The 10,231-nt window shown below is 40.0% G+C and overlaps 1 pseudogene; it reads left to right on the top strand.

The window, feature by feature from the left end:
* Nucleotides 1-9,142: 9,142 nt before the first annotated feature.
* LOC122211047 lies at nucleotides 9,143-9,784 on the top strand (annotated as a pseudogene).
* The last annotated feature ends 447 nt before the right edge of the window (nucleotides 9,785-10,231 follow it).

Genomic DNA, 10,231 nt, shown 5'->3' with positions numbered 1-10,231 from the left:
CTTATCTTCTGGAATTTTTGTCATTCCCCCTTTCCAGATGGATCCTAAATATTTGCCAGGAACACTGCCTTATTCACAACTCAGAATAGAAATACATAGAGAACCATAATAATTGTTCCCACTAAAACTGTTTTCTGCAATTACCATCGGAAATAACAGAAACGCTAGGAAAACACATATTCATCAAAATAGCAGATTTTTTTTTTCCTCTGTGAGCTGCAATTAGTTCCTGTGCCAATTTCCATTTTCTGAATTGCATACTAGTTGATAGACGTTTTAATTTTTTTTTTTTGACGAGAGAAAAATGAATGTATTAACTCATAAGCACATCCTGACCAGATTACAAATCAGTTTCCCTGGAATACATCAGTAAATAAACAAAATCTTTCTGAAGGAGAGGTCCGTCCTCCTGGAAATGTTGATTTGGAGACATTAATTTCCAGTCTTCACGTACCTTTGTGTTTTCTGGTGTCTGTTAAGTCTTGTAATATCGTGAGAAAAGAATAACCAGACCTTCTTTAAATGCTAGCCACATGTGCTGCATATTAACAGCTGTCAATTCAGGGTAAAATAGAATGATTTCCTTGCAGCAACCCCTTCCTACACCATTCCCCTGTTTCCATGCCAGTAAGCTGGCACTTATAATTAATATGGAAATTTGGTTCCATTTTGAAATAAAAATTATCGACCACTTCCTATGTGTTCGACACTATCCTGGCAGAGTAAGAAGTAAACACCGTAAAATTCCTGCCTCAAGAGCCCCTAGAAGGTTCCTGTGACCAACAGGAGACCCCTGCCCTGTCTGTAGGCACCTTCAGCTCATGGACGCCGTATGGTGCTTTAGGCCCAGTGCTGCCAGATTTTCTGATTTTTTCAGGGAACACAAAAAGTGGGGTTTTAATATGTAGCTATTGATTTTCAAATACTGATGATGAATTTTAAAAAGTTTAAAACCTTGTGCAGGACAACAATTCATATCTGCTTGACAGTCCGGACCCACATCTGCTTTAAAAAAATTATTTGGCTTTAAGGGCACCTGGGTGGCTCAGCTGGTTCAGCGTCAGGCTCTTGGTTTTGGCTGAGGTCATGATCTCATGGTTCATGAGATCGAGCCCCGCGCCGGATTCTGCACTGACAGTGAGGAGCCTGCTTGGGATTCTCTCTCTCCGCCTCTCTCTCTGCCCCTCCCCCATTGTGTGTGCACTCTCTTTCTCAAGATAAATAAGTAAACTTAAAAAAGTTATTTAACTTTAAAAAAATAGTGAATACATGCCCATAGCTCAAAATCCAAAAAGAACAGTTATATAGTGACACGAAGTCTCCCTCCCAGTCCCCTCCCCAGAGGCAGTTCCTATACCAGTGTCTTCTGGACCTTTCAGCCGTCTTCAGTCTCCACGCAGGTACAAGCATATGTACACATAGGGTCTGTGAGCACCGAGGGTACTGCTCTATCCACACTCTCATGGTCCACTTTGCTCACTAAATATACTGCACATTATCGCAATTGCCCCAAATCAACCTCTATAGAATTACCTTCAGCATAGTTTTCCATCATCCGGAGGCATGGGATCATCTGACCAGTGGATATTTACTGCCTTCCCTGTCCCTGTTACCGCAAACCATGCTCCAAAGACTAACCTTTGTGCATATAATATTATATGCGTGAGTATATCTGCAGCCCAAATCCCTCAATTCCTTCCAGCAATGATTCTCGACCTGCCTGCACAGGAGGATCCCCCAGTGCAGATTCTTGGGTCCACCCACCAAGATTTGGGTTATTCCCTGGCCACGAGGAATTTTTAAAGGCCCGAGGTGATTCGGAAGGGCAGGCGGTGTTGAGAAACCCTGCCTTCCAGACCGACCCAGGTCGTGCATCCTCTGAAAGGGACTAGTGTTTCCCTGCCAGTGAGAGCCTACAGAGCCCCCCATGGGTGCTTTTGTCCACCTGAGAAGTAGAAATCCATTGGTGCTTCCAACTGCATTTTAGAAATTCTACAAGAGCGGTTGCACACATTCTCGTATTCTTTTTAGCTTTTCTGGAGAACTGACAATATATTTTGCTCGTTACCTATCATACCGTTGGTCCTTCTCTTTACACATTAAAGAAATTAGTCCTTTGTGGACTAACTTTTTTTTTAATTTGTTTTCTAGCTTGTCATTGTCTTGACTTTGCTTATGGCATTTTTCTCTGGGAGGAACCATTGTATGTCACCAAATACATCAAAAAGTGTTGGCTTCTGAGTTTTGTTTCATACTGAGAAAAATCCTCCTCATTCTGGTATTATTGTAAAAAAAAAAAAAACTTTATGGCTTTCTCCAGAATGTTAATGGTTTTATTTTTGACATTTAAAGTTTTTTTCATCAGAATTCTGCATTTGTTTTGGCCTAAGTGTGTGGTATGGCTCCAGCGTTGTTGTTATTTTTTCCAGATGTTCAGACACCATCGACTGAATAACCAATCCCCCCTCCCGATGACTTGAAATGTCATTTTTATCATTTACTAAATTACCTTATGTATTTGAGTCTAATTCTGGACTTTCCATTCTGTTCCTTGGATCAATCTACCCATGCACCAGAACCACACTGTGTTTTAGTAGACGAGAGATTTGCAATATGTTACAATAAATGATTCCTTATTGGTCTTATACTTCAAAAATGTTCTGGTTTTCTTGTTTAGTATTTTTCATTATTAACCTTAGAGCCAGCTTTTCTAGTTCCATAATAATCTTGCTGTGGTTTTTACAAGACATTGTGCATAATTCATTTAATTTACGGAGAACTGAGTACAAAGGATCTACCTCTCGCTCACCTCTAACCTCATTTCTGCTTTCTCCCTTACTCTGAAAATGCCAGCCCTAACTGTATACTTGAAATTCCACAAACCAATCACGCTTACCTTGAAATCTTTTCATTGGCTGAGACCACTGAAGGCGAGATCATGAAACACCTTCCCAAGGGCAACTCCTTCCCAGGCTTGGTGCTGCCTGCCTGGAAGCTTCTTAGCATAGACACCATATCTTCTCAGAAGATTCTGCTGTTTTCCAAGGACCGACTAACACATTGTATTGCAAATGTCTGTTTGCTAGTGTAAGAGACAAGGGTCCAAATCTAAAAATTGCTAAGACTCAGGTGGACAAAAAAAAAAAAAAAAAAAAAATCATAAATATCTTTTTTGGGAACTGATGTCATCTTACTTTAAAACTTCTGGGGCACCTGGGTGGCTCAGTCGGTTAAATGACCGACTTCCCTCAGGTCGTGATCTCACAGCTCATGAGTTCGAGGCCCGCATCGGGCTCTGTGCTGACAGCTCAGAGCCTGGAGCCTGGCTTCGGATTCTGTGTCTCCCTCTCTCTCTGCCCCTCCCTTGCTCGCACTCTGTCTCTGTCTGTCAAAAATAAATAAACATTAAAAAACAATTTAAAAAAATCAAAACTTCCATATCGGCTGTGAATGGGAAGGAAAAGACCCTTAGGGTTGCTAGCTAATACGTCACTTTTAATTTTAGTAAGACTTCAGAGTATTTAATCGCACTTCCTTCAAGGCATTCTCTCACGGTTCTTCTCCTCGCAGTCTTTTTTCCTGAGGGCCTCTAAGTGTAGGAAGGGCTCATGGTGCCAGCATCTTGTGCATTCTCTGCTTCTTCTGGATGTCCTGCTCTGATGTCCACTGAGGTGTGACTGGTGCCTTCTGCTAGTTTTGAGCCTCGAGCTGGTACTCCCTGCTGGCCATGTTCCCCCAGTGCCTTGGGTTGTCAGGGTCCAACACTCTACAGCCTTCCCACTTCAACTGGACACCTTTCCTGTGACTTCTGCACCTCCTATCTAGGGTGGGATCTTCTTTTTTCTCCCTGAAAGAGTGGGTGGCACCTTCTGAGTCTGCCCTCAGGTATCTCTACACGCTGATGCTTCCCTTTTGCTCTGTCTGTTGGCCATGGAACTCTGCTGAGGACACTGACGGTCTCGCAAAGGTTAGCCCGGGGGAGGCCAGAACCAGCTCCGGCTGTCCCCGAATTCCCCTGGAATGTCCAGGCTCCCTCACTCTATGACCTTGGTCAGGTTACTTAGCTTTCGATGCCTCTGTTTCCTCAGCTGTAAAACAGAAGTGAAAATAGAACGTGAACCATCATGACATTCTGAAGGGTAAATATAAGCACTCGATAAGTATTTGCTACTTTAAAAATTATTCTATTCCACTTTTACCTTGAGGATTAGAGAACCTCAGTTCTCCCAGGCATTTATTGATCGATTTGGTATCTTTACTGATTTCCTAGAGCAAGTGAACAAGATAGCTTTTTTTTTTAACTCCTTCCATTACATTTGGATTAAAAAGTGTTTTTAAATTTCTTTTTCTTTTTAAAGTGGTTTTTCATACTTATGTAATAGAGGCTGTTCACCTGGGCAAAAATTATTTTATTTTTTAATTGTGTTTATTTATTTTTGGAGAGAGAGAGCATGAGCAAGGGAGGAGCAGAAAGAGAGAGGGAGGGAGAGAATCCCAAGAAGGCCCATGCTGTCACCACAGAGCCGGATGCAGGACTCAAACTCACAAACTGTGAGGTCATGACCTGGGCCAACTCCAAGAGTGGCTGCATAGTGGACTGAGCCACCCAGGTGCCCCTGGGTACAAAATTATTTAAAAAAAAAAAAAACTTATGCAGAAACATCCACTCATGAGTCTGACAGACTAAGACCCTACCGGACAATTCCCTCCTTTGCAGAAAATAAGTATGGAAGCTGGACATAGGAGGAGACTGCCTGATGGTACTAGACAGTGAACTGAAGCACAGACCGATGGGAGTGCACGTGCTCTTGCAGGAGGAGATCCGTGGATCTACACAGTCAAGTTTACATGTCCATTTCTTTTAATAGCCATGGGGCTAAGTATGGTCTGCATGGCTCACACAGCAATGGCAGGGGTAATCGGGTTTTCCGAGAAACCATAGTGAAGCCAGGAAACTGAATGCAAGTGGGGGTAATCCAGGAAGGGTATGAGGCAGAGGAGGGATCCCCGGTCTCCACCCATCAGTTTCTCTGACTGACCCCAGAAACAGGTGTGCATGGAACAGACTCAGAGCAGCTGAGCTAGAGACAAAAGATCTGAACTGAACCGGAGGTGCCATCCAAGCAACCGACAGCACTTTAAGACGGGCCAAGAAAATTCCCTGCTACAACGAAGAAAACCACACTATCAGAGAAAGCAACCACAACAAAAAAACGAAAAAAACAGTATCCAAGATCTGTTAACATTCACAAGGTCTAAGATACATCCAAAATTACCCAACGTACAAAGGTCACCCAAAATGGAGCACGTTCTCGAGAGAAGAGAAAATGGATTGTGTCTGACCCTGAGATGAGCAAGTTGCTGGAACGAACAGATAAGGATATTGAAGAAGCTATTATAACAATAGTCAATGAAGGAAAACAGAACATGTTTTCAGCAATTGGGGATCTCAGCAGAGAAATGAGAAGTCTCAGCAGACATAAAAACAAAATAATAAGCAAATGGAAGTTACAGAACTGAAAATTAGAATTACGATAAAATATTCGCTAAAAACTTAATAGTCAAATAGACATGGCAGAGGAAAGAGTAAATGAATGCAAAGATAGAGCAATAGAAATGATAAAAAATGAAAAACAAGAAAAACAAGATTTTGAAAAAGAAACAATATCTTGTTAGGTTGGATAGAATGATCAAACATACAGGAATACCAGAGGGAGAGAGAATGGGGCAGAAAAAAAATATGTGAAGACATCATAGCGGCACACTTCCTAAATTCGATGAAAGATAGAAATGTTTAAATACAACATGCTATACACACAACCACCACAATGAGCACAGAAAATCCAACAGAATTCTATGTTTATTGAAAATATCTTTGAAGATTAAAGGCAACCGCCCAGAGCAGTGGAATATTCTCTCAGCTCTCTTTGCAAAAACTTGCACCTGGGGCCAGAGCCAGACGTTGTTTCCAGGATAATGGAGAGTGTTCTGGAACATCCTTGATACTTTGCAATTCCATTGGACATTCTATCTATTGGGATTTTCACAGGTGAAGGAACAAATGCACTATCCAGTGCTATCTTAACAAAAGGGCCATAAATGTAGATATAGGAAAGATAAAAGAATGGGACAGATTTGCAATCAAAGATCTCACAGTGATAGCAATGGGAAATCACATGAAAAATTTATTAGTGGAGGAGGACACATAATTGGATTAACAAACAAAAGGAAAACATAGCTGCATGCTGAAATTCTCAGTGCATGGTAAGTGGGATTGAAAGTAAAAAGAAATGCTCAGATAAGAGATGCTCTCCCTTAGGACATCCTCACCATCTGTGCTTATGATTTGTTCTTTTCCTATTGGAGATGTAATATATAATATATAAATATGAAGTCGGAGAAAATAACGCTTCTCTGGCTAGCACAGTGGGCAGAACAGCACCCAAGAAGAAATGGTATTTGAATTGTATGTCAAAGTACGAGGATAAAATTTCCATTCAGAGGAGGAGAGGAGAGGAGAGAAAAAGACTTGCAGGAAGAAAACATACAAAGCACAATGTCATTTTAATTAAGCACGCTACCTCATTAAGAAGTTTAGAAAGTCTTTAAAGGCAAAGCTTAAGGTATCTGCTTAATCTGTATTCCTCACACACAATATATTTTTTTAATTTTTTTAATGTTTATTTATTATTGAGAGACAGAGAGAGACAGAGTGTGAGCAGGGGAGGGGCTGAGAGACGGGGAGACACAGAATCTGAAGCAGGCTCCAGGCTCTGAGCTGTCAGCACAGAGCCCGTCGTGGGGCTCGAACTCCCAAACTGAGCGAACGTGACATGAGCCGAAGTTGGACGCTTCACTGACTGAGCCACTCAGGCGCCCCCCTCACACACAATATTTTTAAAAAATGAAACCAAAAAGTCGTTTTCAGAGGAAAGAAAATGAAAATAATTTGTCACCAGAAGACCTGCATTACGAGAAATGCTAAAGGATGTTCTTCAGGCTGAAGGAAAATGACAGCAGATGGAAACTTGAATCCTCAGGAAACAAAAGAAGAACATTGGAAAAGATGAATATCTGGATATTGCAAAAGACTGTTTTTGGTCCTCTTTACTCCTAGTTTCTTTGTCAATAACTGAACGGTGTAAAGAAAGATATAATCTTTCTGGTAGGGTTTATAACATATGTCACTGTAACAGATAACTGCTATTATCTTAGTAGTAATATATATATTGTAGAGAGCACACAAGTGGTGGAGAGGGGCAAAGGGAGAGAGAGAATCATAAGCAGGCTCCACGCTCAGTGCAGAGCCCGATGTAGGGCTCGATCCCATGACACTGGGATCATGACCTGAGATGAAATCAAGAGTTGGAGGCTCAACTGACTGAGTCACCCAGGTGCACTGTAGTAGTTATATTTTTACTGTCAGTAGCCAATGAACATTTAAGAGTGCGTGTTATAATTCTTAGGGCAAGTACTGAAAAAATGCAAAAAAATAAAAAAAGGATAGAAAAAGAGCCAGGAGAAATATTAAAATGGAATTTTAAAAAATATTCAAATAATCCAAAAAGTAGGAAAAAAGAAATAGGGGAACAAAAAACTGGAAAGACAAATCGATGCTTAAATAATAGACCCAACAAAACTGAATTAATAATTATGATAGATATTAATGGATTAAACAATTCAAAAGATTGTCAGAATGGATTACAAAACAAACAAAAACCAACCATTTTCTACCAGGTTTCTGTTTAAATGTAAAGACACAGAGAGGTTATAGTAAACGGATGGAAAAAAGATATGCAATGCAAGCCATAAGCACAAGGATGCTTAAAGTTCTATGTTAACATCAAATAAAATAGATTTTTAACAATATTGTATTGCCAGAGATAAAGACACTTAATAAAGACAAAAGGGCCACTTGATCAGAAATATATAGTAATTATAAATGTGTGAGCACCCAAAACATGAAGCAAATCTGACAAAATCAAGAGAAGAAGCAGTCAATTCTACATCAGTTGGAGAATTTAACAGCCATCTCTTAGCAGTTGATAAAATTAGACAAAGTCATCAAAGATGTAGACAATCTAAACAACATTACCAATCACTTTGATTAAGTGATACTTATGGTACACTCCACCACCACCAGCAGAATAAATATTTCACATTCTTTTAAAATGCAGATAGAGATTTGCTAAGATAGACTATATTCTGACCCATAAAACAAGCCCTAATGAATTTAAATAGATTGAAATCATATCAAGTAGGTTCTCTTAGCACAGCAGAATTAAATTAGAAATATTAAAATAAAGCAAGCAGGAAAACCCAAAATATCCTGGCAATTAAATGACTCACTTCTAGTGAACTGGGTCAGAGAAAAAAATCACAAGAGAAATTAAGAAATGTACAGAGCTAAAGCAGGACATAGAGAAAAACTAATAGTATTAAATACCTATATTAGAAATAGAAGTCTCTAATGATCAAAGTAAGCTTCCACCATGAAGGGAATAAATTAAACCCAGAACAAGCTAAAAGAAGGAAATAATAAAGGTAAGTACTAGTATCAATAAAATAGAAAACAGAAAAACAATAACTAAAACGCTTGAAACTAAAAGCTAATGTTTGAAAAGATTAATGTAACAGATCACCCTCCAGCTGGACTCATTAGCAAAAAAGAAAGCACAAATGAATAATATTAGGGATAAAAGAAAGGGAATCACTGCAGAACTTTCAACCATAAAAAGATAATAAGGATCCTCGGTTTGTTCTCTGTTGATGGAGAGAAGGTGGGAGATGGCTAGATGGGTGATGGGTACTAAGGAGGGCACTTGTGATGAGCATTGAGTGTTGTATGTAAGTGATGAATTATCGAATTCTACTCCTGAAACCGATATTGCACTGTATGTTAACTAAAAATTTAAGCTAAAAAAAATTATAAAGACATTTTATGGGAACTTCATGCCAATGAATTTGCCAACCTACATGAAATGGATAAATTCCTTGAAAGACACAAATGACCAAAACTGACACAAGAATAAATAGCAAATGTGAGCATTGCTATCTCAATTTAAAAATCAACTTTATAATTAAAAGCAATTTCCCATTTAGCTTTTTTCCTTGGTACACCACTAAAGATTCTGGTGTTGCCATGGGCTGCCACCCCACCTGGTGTTACTAGTATTGTAAGAACAAGCCGTTTCCAAAGTCTGGCATCTGCACAGGTGTCTCTAATGCCAAGATCTCCATCTTTGACCTGGGGTGGAAGAAGGCAAAAGTGGATGAGTTCCCATTATGTGGCCAGATGAATATCAGATGAATATCAGCAGCACTCCTCTAAAGCCCTGGAGGCTGCCAGTATTTGTTCCAAAAGTACATGGTGAAAGCTGTACAAAGATGGTTTTCACATCCCAGTGTGGCTCTAACCCTTCCACGTCATCCGTATCAACAAGATGTGCTGTGATGGAGCTGACAGGCTGCAGACAGGTGTGTGGGGTCCCTCTGGAAAGTCCCAGTGCACAGTGAACATTGGCCAAGTCATCATGGCATCTGTACCCAGCTGTAGAACAAGGAGCGTGTGATTGAGGCCCTATGCAGCGCCAAGTTCAAGCTCTCTGGCTGCCAGAAGATCCACATTTCCAAGGAGACTGTACTAGGTTTAATGTGGATGTGTTTGAAGACAGGGAGGCTGAAAAGCAGCTCATTCCAGATGGCTTGTGGGGGGTCAAATACATCCCTAATCATGGCCTCTTGGACAAATGGGCTCTGCACTCATGAGAGCCTCAGCACTGCCCCTCCTCAATCCTGCCCACCAATAAATCCTACTTTCTGTCAAAAAAATCCCAACAATTTTACAAATAAAGTCCAGGTAATTTCACAGTTGAATCCTATCATACAGTTAAGGAAGGCATTATATCAATCCTATACAAACTTTTCAGAAAAACAGAAATCGGGGAAATACTTCCTAATTCATTTTATGAAAACAGTTTTATCCTGATTCCAAAGCCAAAGATCTCACAAAGGATGAGAACTACAGACTAATGTCCCTCAGGAACATAACTGCAAAAATGTTTGATAAACTATTAGATTGGAAAATCAAATCCAGAAAAGAAAAATATATATTTATATTTATATATAAAGGATTATACATCATGAATTATCCCCAAAATGCAAAGCTTGTTCATCATTTAAACATTGAACGATGTTGGGGCGCCTGGGTGGCTCAGTCGGTTAAGTGTCC

Source organism: Panthera leo, chromosome F2 (assembly GCF_018350215.1).
Source record: "Panthera leo isolate Ple1 chromosome F2, P.leo_Ple1_pat1.1, whole genome shotgun sequence".
Lineage (NCBI taxonomy): Eukaryota > Metazoa > Chordata > Mammalia > Carnivora > Felidae > Panthera > Panthera leo.
This window is presented reverse-complemented; position numbering and strand designations above follow the sequence as displayed.